Source organism: Oncorhynchus tshawytscha, unplaced genomic scaffold, assembly GCF_018296145.1.
Source record: "Oncorhynchus tshawytscha isolate Ot180627B unplaced genomic scaffold, Otsh_v2.0 Un_contig_3849_pilon_pilon, whole genome shotgun sequence".
Lineage (NCBI taxonomy): Eukaryota > Metazoa > Chordata > Actinopteri > Salmoniformes > Salmonidae > Oncorhynchus > Oncorhynchus tshawytscha.
The window spans coordinates 1-12,500 of NW_024607356.1; the positions used below are offsets into that span (position 1 = coordinate 1).

At 45.3% G+C, this 12,500-nt stretch overlaps 1 pseudogene; it reads right to left on the reverse strand.

Annotated features, from left to right (window-relative positions):
- Positions 1-4,077: 4,077 nt before the first annotated feature.
- Positions 4,078-12,500, reverse strand: part of LOC121842444 — a 15,621-nt pseudogene continuing 7,198 nt past the window's right edge.

Below are 12,500 nucleotides of genomic sequence, written 5' to 3' on the forward strand. Positions count from 1 at the left end.
CAGCAGGGGGCAGTAAAACCCTATGGACCTGAAAGGGACTGCAGTGTGCTCCAGTCTCCAGCAGGGGGCAGTAAAACCCTATGGACCTGAAAGGGACTGCAGTGTGCTCCAGTCTCCAGCAGGGGCAGTAAAAACCCTATGGACCTGAAAGGGGCTGCAGTGTGCTCAGTCTCCAGCAGGGGCAGTAAAACCCTATGGACCTGAAAGGGACTGCAGTGTGCTCCAGTCTCCAGCAGGGGGCAGTAAAACCCTATGGACCTGAAAGGGACTGTTGCTCCAGTCTCCAGCAGGGGGCAGTAAAACCCTATGGACCTGAAAGGGACTGCAGTGTGCTCCAGTCTCCAACATGATTCAAAACATGTTATTAAATAAAAAATAAACTAATTTGAATAACTTATCAACTTATCTCATAAAGCAATGATTAAATAGATTAAATTGTATAATTAAATCCCACCTGTTTCTATCATTTCTAGTGAGATTGTTCTGGTCTCACCAGAAAGTCAGGATACAGGGCATTTGACACCATTAAATATTTCTTCTCCCTTTTCTTTCCCTGTCCTTCACAAACCATTTCAAAACCTTCCAAACATTTCCATCCTTCTGCAAACCCAATTTACAACTGAATTGAAAAGACCCCATCCAAAATAAATCCCACAGTATCAACACACTTACCACGCTGCGCATTGGTCCTCCGATCCCTTCCTATTACTCCTCCTCAGTTTATATCTTATTATAAACATTATGGACACTTACCACGCTGCGCATTGGTCCTCCGATCCTTCCTATTACTCCTCCTCAGTTTATATCTTATTATAAACATTATGGACACTTACCACGCTGCGCATTGGTCCTCCGATCCTTCCTATTACTCCTCCTCAGTTTATATCTTATTATAAACATTATGGACACTTACCACGCTGCGCATTGGTCCTCCGATCCTTCCTATTACTCCTCCTCAGTTTATATCTTATTATAAACATTATGGACACTTACCACGCTGCGCATTGGTCCTCCGATCCTTCCTATTACTCCTCCTCAGTTTATATCTTATTATAAACATTATGGACATCCTTCCTATTACCACGCTGCACTTTGCATTGGTCCTCCGATCCTTCCTATTACTCCTCCTCAGTTTATATCTTATTATAAACATTATGGACACTTACCACGCTGCTCATTGGTCCTCCGATCCTTCCTATTACCTCCTCAGTTTATATCTTATTATAAACATTATGGACACTTACCACGCTGCTCATTGGTCCTCCGATCCTTCCTATTACTCCTCCTCAGTTTATATCTTATTATCATTAGGACACTTACCACGCTGCTCATTGGTCCTCCGATCCTCCTATGACTCCTCAGGAGAGGAGGACGACAGCCATTACAGTCGTTTTGATCACAGGTTTCAAATCTGCCATCAAAGCCGAAATACAAATTACCCAGTACCCAGTCTGGGTCTTATTACCAGTCAGTCCCAGTACCCAGTCTGGGTCAAATTACCCAGTACCCAGTACCCAGTCTTTTTGTAGCTAAGTACATCTATTAATTATATCAATGTTCTCACATACTGTCACGACTCCGACCGACTCCCATTCTTCCCGCCTCAAGGCTGATAGCACCAGTGGTATGGGAGGTGGAAGGTGGGTGGGAAGCCCATTACCATAACGCAACGTTAACTATTCATGAAAATCGCAAATGAAATGAAATTAATATGCTAGCTCTCAAGCTTAGCCTTTTGTTAACAACACTGTCATCTCAGATTTTCAAAATATGCTTCTCAACCATAGGAAAACAAGCATTTGTGTAACAGTATTCATAGCTAGCGTAGCATTTAGCGTTAGCATTCAGCAGGCAACATTTTCACAAAAACAAGAAAAGCATTCAAATAAAATCATTTACCTTTGAAGAACTTCAGATGTTTTCAATGAGGAGACTCTCAGTTAGATAGCAAATGCTCAGTTTTTCCTGAAAGATTATTTGTTTAGGAGAAATCGCTCCGTTTGGTGCGTCACGTTTGGCTACCAAAAAAAAAAAGGAAAATTCAGTCATCAAAACGCCAAACTTTTTCCAAATTAACTCCATAATATCGACTGAAACAAGGCAAACGTTGTTTAGAATCAATCCTCAAGGTGTTTTTCACATATCTCTTCGATGATATATCGTTCGTGGAAGTGTGCTTTCCCTTCTGAATCCCAGGAGAAAATGCCTGCAGCTGAAGATTACGCACCAATTTAGACAAAGGACACCGGGCGGACCCCTGGTAAATGTAGTCTCTTATGGCCACTCTTCCAATGATATGCCTACAAATACGTCACAATGCTGCCGACACCTGGAAATGGCAGAAAGTCTAAGCTCATTCCTGGCGCATTCACAGCCATATAAGGAGACAATGGAAAACAGAGCCTCAAAACTTCTGCTCATTTCCTGTTTGAAGTTTCATCTTGGTTTCGCCTGTAGCATGAGTTCTGTGGCACTCACAGTTAATATCTTTGCAGTTTTGGAAACGTCAGAGTGTTTTCTTTCCAAAGCTGTCAATTATATGCATAGTCGAGCATCTTTTCGTGACAAAATATTGCGCTTAAAACGGGCACGTTTTTTTTATCCAATAATGAAATAGCGCCCCCATAGATTCAAGAGGTTAACATGGTTTATGTGTTATAGCAGTAATGGGGTTAAACTGATATTAAAATGACAACTCCATAGGTGGTACCAGGTCAGGGGAGTTCATCTCTGCTCCCAGCATCCCTGGGACAGTACTGATCAACATAGCTGACCTGATGCAGAGGTGGACCAGTGATGTTTTCCTCTCAGTGGTGAGACTTGTCCTTCCATTTGACACACCTTTACCTGATGAGATCATACAAGACGTTACAAGCTTATTGCACGTGGAAACAGACCTGCGTTAAAATAATGTTGAAGATTTAATAAGCAGTGTTTGATTGAGTTTGTTGTAATGGAACCAATAGAAAAGTCCTAAAAGTACAAACAAACCCCGCCCACCTGGAGGACAAAGGAAATGCTCAAAGTATTTTGTAAAATTTCAAATAGTATTTGAATCCAGGGTCGTATTGATTAGAGAACACTGTAGCAAAACATTTAGCAACAGAAGACAAAAACTCATTTTAGTTCAGTTAGACCTGTTTCAGTTCATTTTCTTCAGTTTGGTGCCTCGTGGATATGATTCAGGTCTCTGTGGAAACATCAATGTAAATTCACCTATGATATGTACTCCTCACTTTCCCTTTCAGGTCCATAGGATTGTATTGGCCCCTGCTGGAGACTGGAGCACACTGCAGTCCCTTTCAGGTCCATAGGTTTTTATTGCCCCCTGCTGGAGACAGGAGCACACTGCAGTCCCTTTCAGGTCCATAGGGTTTTACTGCCCCCTGCTGGAGACTGGAGCACACTGCAGTCCCTTTCAGGTCCATAGGGTTTTACTGCCCCCTGCTGGAGACTGTAATTATGAGCACACTGCAGTCCCTTTCAGGTCCATAGGGTTTTACTGCCCCCTGCTGGAGACTGGAGCACACTGCAGTCCCTTTCAGGTCCATAGGTTTTACTGCCCCCTGCTGGAGACTGGAGCACACTGCAGTCCCTTTCAGGTCCATAGGGTTTTACAGATTTTTAGTAAAGACCAGTATGGACTATCAATACAGGTACTGTATGTAGAACCATAGTAAAGACCAGTATGGACTATCAATACAGATACTGTATGTAGAACCATAGTAAAGACCAGTATGGACTATCAATACAAAGTGACCATTTAGAATGAGGCCCAGTTCAATGAGAGGAAGTCTTAACAAGTAAGTAGAACACTACTTTAGACCTGGTCAGAAGCACCGTAGTGCACTACGTAGGGAATAGGGAACCATTTGGAACAGAGACAGTAATTCCCTGAACATCTTCCTCTTCCTCATCTGGTTTCTTGAACAGCCCTTCACTTGAACAGCCCCTCCTCCCCTCTTCCTCCCCTCCTCCCTTTTCATTCTATTCTATCAGCCACACCACTAGCTCACCTCCACACAATACATTTACAAGTTAAAGACACACCTTGGAATAAATAACAAAGGAAAACTATTACTAGATGAAGTTGAGTGTTTATTATTTCCCATCACCATAAATCATATTTAATCACTGAACAGTAGCAGACCTAACTTCATCTGTTCCTGACTCTGGATAGTGGATTAAAAAGACCATCAATCTCCAATGATATTAAAGTACTATTCTGAACATTACTGATATACTGAGTGGCAAGTCAAGATATCTGCTGGTTTTATTGTTTGGTCAACAGCACCACCTGCTGGACAGGTTTAATGTTGCTGGACTGAGCAGTATGGGAGGATGAAAGATGACACATTTAGGGCCGGTTTCCTGGACATCTACATTGAACATACTGTTTAGTCCAGGACTAGGATTCATCTGTGTCTGGGAAACCAGACCATATAGTTTAGTAGAAAGTAAGTGATACCAGCTTGTAGTGGGCTGACTAGTCCTGAATTGTCCTTTAGTTCCTGGACCATTTTCCATGCAGCTCCAGGTGACAGAGAACACATCAATTAGGACCGAGCCAACAAGCTGATCAATGATACTGAGGAGAATTACATAGAGACAGAGAACCAACTGAGAAAACATATCAATGGTTCTGAATGACAACCAATATACATCAACACCAGACATCATGATTCATGGAAATGTACAAGATTAAAACATTGTATTGAATTTTAATTAATAACAAATCAGTTTACAGTTTAACCAGCTCAGCAGTATCATTATAATCATAGAGACTAAAACCCAGGATAGAGGGGCTGAGTGAATGTGGTCTGGACTCTGTGGAGGAGGGTCATTGTGTCAGAGACACTGTAGAAGGACAGAGTACCTGCCTTGTGATCCAGGTACACTCCTACTCTGGAGGACTGAGGGCCTGATACTTTAGTCTCAACATTATTGTGTCTGAAACAATAACCACCTCTATAGCACAGTAAACTCCAGGACTTGTTATTGTATCCAAATCCACCATCATCCTCTGTTCTGCTGATGTCTTTATATGAGACTGCTGTAACAACATCACCAGTCCTCTCCACCTCCCAGTAACAGCGTCCAGACAGACCCTCTCTACACAGAACCTGCCTGTAGTTGGTGAATCTGTCTGGATGGTCAGGATATGGTTGGACTTGGCCTGTACAGGTCACCTTTCTGTTCCCTTTAGACAGAGAGAGGTTTGTCTGTGCTGTGTTTGGGTCCAGTGTGAGCTGACAGGAATCTGGGAGAAGAGCAGAGACCAATGAGGGGAGTCAGAACAATAAGTTAAGTCAGATACTGTATCTACCCTGTCTTTGATTAGAGCACAGCAGAGATCAAATCAGAGAAATATGAGGAGTCAGATAGATACCCAGTCTTTGATTAGATCTACTATTGCTATATATTTCTAGAGGGATTGTTAGGAGTGTCAGTAAAAAGAGACTGTTAGTTACTTCACAATAAAGAGACTCACATTGTAACAACTGTTCTCTGGTCTTGGGCTCTGGAGGCAGTACAACATCCACTATATTCACTACAGACACACAAACACATTGACAGAGAGAGGGAATGTTATCATCAGACCATATTCCACATGTATATGACTAGTAGGGAACTTTCAATGGTCTAAAGTTGATGTTCTTATTGTTTTCAACACACCTGTAGTGGAGATCTTGGTCCATTCTCCTTTAAGGAAGTCTTCTAGTTTCTCTCTCAGTTCAGACACAGTCTTACTCACATCTCCAAAGTACTGAAGAGGACGGACAACGATGCTGGGTAAGTCTGAAGATACACTGATACTGGAGAGAGACTGATACCTCTGGAGAGAGAGAGAGAGAGAGAGAGAGAGACTGATAACTCTGGAGAGAGAGAGAGAGAGAGAGACTGATAACTCTGGAGAGAGAGAGAGAGAGAGATAACTCTGGAGAGAGAGAGAGAGAGACTGATAACTCTGGAGAGACAGAGAGAGAGAGACTGATAACTCTGGAGAGAGAGAGAGAGAGAGAGAGACTGATAACTCTGGAGAGAGAGAGAGAGAGACTGATAAGAGACAGAGAGAGAGAGACTGACTCTGGAGAGAGAGAGAGAGACTGATAACTCTGGAGAGAGAGAGAGAGACTGATAACTCTGGAGAGAGAGAGAGAGAGACTGATAACTCTGAGAGAGAGAGAGAGAGAGAGAGACTGATAACTCTGGAGAGAGAGAGAGAGAGAGACTGATAACTCTGGAGAGAGACAGAGAGAGAGACTGATAACTCTGGGAGAGAGAGAGAGAGAGAGACTGATAACTCTGGGAGAGAGAGAGAGAGACTGATAACTCTGGAGAGAGAGAGAGAGAGACTGATAACTCTGGAGAGAGAGAGAGAGACTGAGAGAACTCTGGAGAGAGAGAGAGAGAGACTGATAACTCTGGAGAGAGAGAGAGAGAGAGAGATAACTCTGGAGAGAGAGAGAGAGAGACTGATAACTCTGGAGAGAGAGAGAGACTGATAACTCTGGAGAGAGAGAGAGACTGATAACTCTCTGGAGAGAGAGAGAGAGACTGATAACTCTGGAGAGAGAGAGAGACTGGACTCTGGAGAGAGAGAGAGAGAGAGAGAGAGAGACTCTGAGAGAGGAGAGAGAGAGAGAGACTGATAACTCTGGAGAGAGAGAGAGAGACTGATAACTCTGGAGAGAGAGAGAGAGAGACTGATAACTCTGAGAGAGAGAGAGAGACTGATAACTCTGGAGAGAGAGAGAGAGACTGATAACTCTGGAGAGAGAGACAGAGACTGATAAGAGAGAGAGAGAGACTGATAACTCTGGAGAGAGAGAGAGAGAGACTGATAACTCTGGAGAGAGAGAGAGAGACTGAGAAGAGAGAGAGAGAGAGAGAGACTGATAACTCTGGAGAGAGAGAGAGAGACTGATAACTCTGGAGAGACAGAGAGAGAGGGACTGATAACTCTGGAGAGAGAGAGAGAGAGAGACTGATAACTCTGGAGAGAGAGAGAGAGAGAGAGACTGGACTCTGGAGAGAGAGAGAGAGACTGATAACTCTGGAGAGGGAGAGAGAGAGAGACTGATAACTCTGGAGAGAGAGAGAGAGACTGATAACTCTGGAGAGAGAGAGAGAGAGAGAGACTGAGAGACTCTGGAGAGACAGAGAGAGAGAGAGACTGATAACTCTGGAGAGAGAGAGAGAGACTGATAACTCTGGAGAGAGAGAGAGAGAGAGACTGATAACTCTGAGAGAGAGACAGAGAGAGACTGATAACTGGAGAGAGAGAGAGAGAGAGACTGATAACTCTGGACAGAGAGAGAGAGACTGAGGGACAGAGAGAGAGAGAGGGACTGATAACTCTGAGAGAGAGAGAGAGAGAGGATATAACTCTGGAGAGAGAGAGAGAGAGACTGATAACTCTGGAGAGAGAGAGAGAGAGACTGATAACTCTGGAGAGAGAGAGAGAGAGACTGGAGGAGAGAGAGAGAGAGGACTCCGACTCTGGAGAGAGAGAAGAGACTTAAGAAGAAGAGAAAGAGAGACCAGAGAGAGAGCAGAGAGCGAGAATTCGGACAGAGAGAGAGGGGGACGGAGCAGAGAGTGAAACCAGAGACAAAGAGGGAAGGACAGAGAGATTTTTCAGAAGAGGGACGGACAGAGAGAGGGAAGACAGAGAGAGAGGGAAGGACAGAGAGAGAGAGGGAAGGACAGAGAGAGAGGGAAGGACAGAGAAAGGGACAACAGACAGCGAAGGGACGGACAGAGAGAGAGAGGGAAGGACAAGAGAGAGAGAGGGGACAGAGACAGAAGGAGAGAGAGGGACTGGACAGAGAGAGAGAGGGACGGACAGAGACCTGAGAGGGAAGGACAGAGAGAGAGAGGGAAATATTTATTTCCAAAAGCCAAGAAGAGATAGACAGACAACAGAGAGAGATAAGGAGAGGAGGGCCAGACAGAGAGAGAGAGGGACGGAAAGAGAGAAGAGGGATACACCTTCAAAGAGCACCGGCGTGAGGGACATTAGGACAGAGAGAGAGGGACAGACAGAGAGAGAGAGGGACTGACAAAGAGAGAGGGAGGACAGAGAGAGAGGGACAGAGAGAGAGGGAGACAGAAGAGAGGGCGGACAGAGAGAGAGGGAGAGAGAGAGGGACGGACAGAGAGAGAGGGAGGGACGGACACTGGAACTTTGAGAGGGGACTATTACAGAGAGAGGGACAGACAGAGAGAGAGGGACGGACAGAGAGAGAGGGACAGACAGAGAGAAAGACAGGGCGGACAGACAGAGAGAGGGAGGACAGACAGAGAGAGGGACGGACAGAGAGAGAGGGACGGACAGAGAGAGAGGGACAGACAGAGACAGAGAGAGAGGGGGAAAGATCAGAGGGAGAGAGACAGATGGGACGGACAGAGAGAGAGGGACAGAGACAGATCTAATCAAAGGAGGGACAGACAGACAGAGAGAGACCACTCACAGAGAGAGAGAGGGGGACAGAGAGAGAGGGACGGACAAAGAGAGAGGGACGGACAAAGAGAGAGGGACGGACAAAGAGATTTACGGACAAGAGAGAGAGAGAGGGACTGAGAGAGAGAGAGAGGGACGGACAGAGGAGAGAGAGAGGGACAGACAGAGAGAGAGGGGACAGACAGACTGCTGAGTGGAGGACAGACAGAGAGAGAGGGACAGACAGAGGAGAGGACAGACAGAGAGAGGGGATGGAGGAGAGAGAGAGGGAGAGGGGGACAGAGAGAGGGGGTGACAGAGACAGAGGGACAGACAGGGACAGACAGAGAGAGGGACCACAGAGAGAAGACAGAGACAGCCCACCTCAGCACCCAGACAGAGAGAGAGGGACAGACAGAGAGAGAGGGACAGACAGAGAGAGAGGGAGAGAGAGGGACAGACAGAGAGAGAGAGGGACAGACAGAGAGAGGGACAGACAGCAGAGAGACAGACAGAGAGAGAGGGGAGAAGAGGGACTCTCAGAGAGAGAGAGGGACGGACAGAGAGAGAGGGACGGACAGAGAGAGGGAGGACACGGACAGAGAGAGAGGGACGGACAGAGAGAGAGGGACAGACAGAGAGAGAGGGACAGACCTTCTGGGACAGAGAGCCAAAAGGCTCAGGGACAGACAGACAGAGAGGGAGAGAGGGACGGACACAGAGAGAGAGAGAGGGAGACAGAGAGGGAGAAAGAGTGGCGGACACAGCAGAGAGAGAGGGACGGACAGAGAGAGAGAGGGGGGACAGAGACAGAGTGGAGATCTCCAGGGCGGACAGAAGAGAGAGAGGGACAAGACAGAGAGAGAGGGACACAGAGAGAGAGAGGGACAGACAGAGAGAGGGCCAGACCAGAGGGAGAAAGGACAGACAGAGAGAGAGGGACGGACAGAGAGAGAGGATGACAGAGAGAGAGAGTGACAGACAGACAGAGAGGGAGGGACGGACAGACAGAGAGACAGGGAAAGAGGGACAGAGAGGGAGAGACAGACAGGGCAACATAATGATTAAGATGAATAGTTTCACATGAAGTTAATTTCATATCACATGTAACAAGACAGTTTAGTTACCTGGAGGAAATGGATGTGATCCTCTGTGTGTGAGAGCTGCTCCAGCTCAGTGCTTCTCTTCCTCAGCTCAGCTATCTCCTGCTTCAGTTGCTCCAGGAGTCCTTCAGCTTGACTCACTTGAGCCTTCTCTTGGGCTCTGATCAGCTCCTTCACCTCAGAGCTCCTTCTCTCAATGGAGCGGATCAGCTCAGTAAAGATCTGATCACTGTCCTCCACTGCTGACTGTGCAGAGCGCTGGAGAGAGAGAAAGAGAGAAGAGACAGGAGAGAGACATGAGAAGCCACACATACGCCCAGGTAGTGAGCGGGCAAACAGTCCCAACCCCCACTCTCACACTCGCCCAAGCCAATGGCATGTACCAGATGCTCAGCAGGCTCTGCTCACACTTACTGGCCTGAGGCTAAACCACGACCAACAACATTGGACACTCTATGGAACAAAAAGCCTTCACTATATTATCCTGGAATATCCAAGGCCTGAGGTCATCTGCCTTTGGCCTAAAGAGCAGAAACCCGGACTTCACCAAAGAAATCGGTAATACAGACATTGTCATCCTGCAAGAAACCTGGTATAGAGGAGATGGACCCACTGGTTGCCCTCTAGGTTACAGAGAGCTGGTAGTCCCATCCACCAAACTACCAGGTGTGAAACAGGGAAGGGACTCAGGGGTATGCTAATTTGGTATAGAGCAGACCTAACTCACTCCATTAAATTAATCAAAACAGGAACATTCTACATTTGGCTAGAAATTCAAAAAGAAATTATCCTAACAGAGAAAAATGTCCTCCTGTGTGCTACCTATATCCCCCCCACTAGAATCCCCATATTTTAATGAAGACAGCTTCTCCATCCTGGAGGGGGAAATCAATAATTTCCAGGCCCAGGGACATGTACTAGTCTGTGGTGACCTAAATGCCAGAACCGGACAAGAACCTGACACCCTCAGCACACAGGGGGACAAACACCTGCCTGGAGGTGACAGCATTCCCTCCCCCATATGCCCCCCTAGGCACAACTATGACAACATAACCAACAAAAACGGGTCACAACTCCTGCAGCTCTGTCGCACGCTGGGTATGTACATAGTCAACGGTAGGCTTCGAGGGGACTCCTATGGTAGGTACACCTATAGCTCATCTCTTGGCAGTAGTACTGTAGACTACTTTATCACTGACCTCAACCCAGAGTCTCTCAGAGCGTTCACAGTCAGCCCACTGACACCCCTATCAGACCACAGCAAAATCACAGTCTACTTAAACAGAGCAATACTCAATCATGAGGCATCAAAGCCAAAGGAACTGAGTAACATTAAGAAATGCTATAGATGGAAGGAATGCAGTTTGGAAACCTACCAAAAAACAATTAGGCAACAACAAATTCAATCCCTCTTAGACAATTTCCTGGGTAAAACGTTCCACTGTAATAGTGAAGGTGTAAACTTGGCAGTAGAAAATCTTAACAGTATATTTGACCTCTCAGCTTCCCTATCAAATCTAAAAATCTCAAATAGAAAACCGAAGAAAATTAACAATAATGACAAATGGTTTGATGAAGAATGCAAAAATCTAAGAAAGAAATTGAGAAACCTGTCCAACCAAAAACATAGAGACCCGGAAAACCTGAGTCTACGCCTTCACTATGGTGAATCACTAAAACAATACAGAAATACACTACGGAAAAAGAAGGAACAGCATGTCAGAAATCAGAATAAAGATAAAGAATAAAGAGCAAAAACATATACATGATCAAATACAGATCTTAGAATCAACTATTAAAGACTACCAGAACCCACTGGATTCTCCAATTACCTTGAACGAGTTACAGGACAAAATAAAAACCCTCCAACCCAAAAAGGCCTGTGGTGTTGATGGTATCCTCAATGAAATGATCAAATATACAGACAACAAATTCCAATTGGCTATACTAAAACTCTTTAACATCATACTTAGCTCTGGCATCTTCCCCAATATTTGGAACCAAGGACTGATCACCCCAATCCACAAAAGTGGAGACAAATTTGACCCCAATAACTACCGTGGAATATGTGTCAACAGTAACCTTGGGAAAATCCTCTGCATTATTATTAACAGCAGACTCGTACATTTCCTCAATGAAAACAATGTACTGAGCAAATGTCAAATTGGCTTTTTACCAAATTACCAAATTACCGTACAACAGACCATGTATTCACCCTGCACACCTAATTGACAATCAAACAAACCAAAACAAAGGCAAAGTCTTCTCATGCTTTGTTGATTTCAAAAAAGCCTTCGACTCAATCTGGCATGAGGGTCTGCTATACAAACTGATGGAAAGTGGTGTTGGGGGTAAAACATACGACATTATAAAATCCATGTACACAAACAACAAGTGTGCGGTTAAAATTGGCAAAAAAACACACATTTCTTCACACAGGGTCGTGGGGTTAGACAGGGATGCAGCTTAAGCCCCACCCTCTTCAACATATATATCAACGAATTGGCGAGGGCACTAGAAAAGTCTGCAGCACCCGGCCTCCCCCTACTAGAAAGTCAAATGTCTGCTGTTTGCTGATGATCTGGTGCTTCTGTCACCAACCAAGGAGGGCCTACAGCAGCACCTAGATCTTATGCACAGATTCTGTCAGACCTGGGCCCTGACAGTAAATCTCAGTAAGACCAAAATAATGGTGTTCCAAAAAAGGTCCAGTCACCAGGACCACAAATACAAATTCCATCTAGACACTGTTGCCCTAGAGCACACAAAAACTATACATACCTTGGCCTAAACATCAGCACCACAGGTAACTTCCACAAAGCTGTGAACGATCTGAGAGACAAGGCAAGAAGGGCATTCTATGCCATCAAAAGAAACATAAATTTCAACATACCAATTAGGATCTGGCTAAAAATACTTGAATCAGTCATAGAGCCCATTGCCCTTTATGG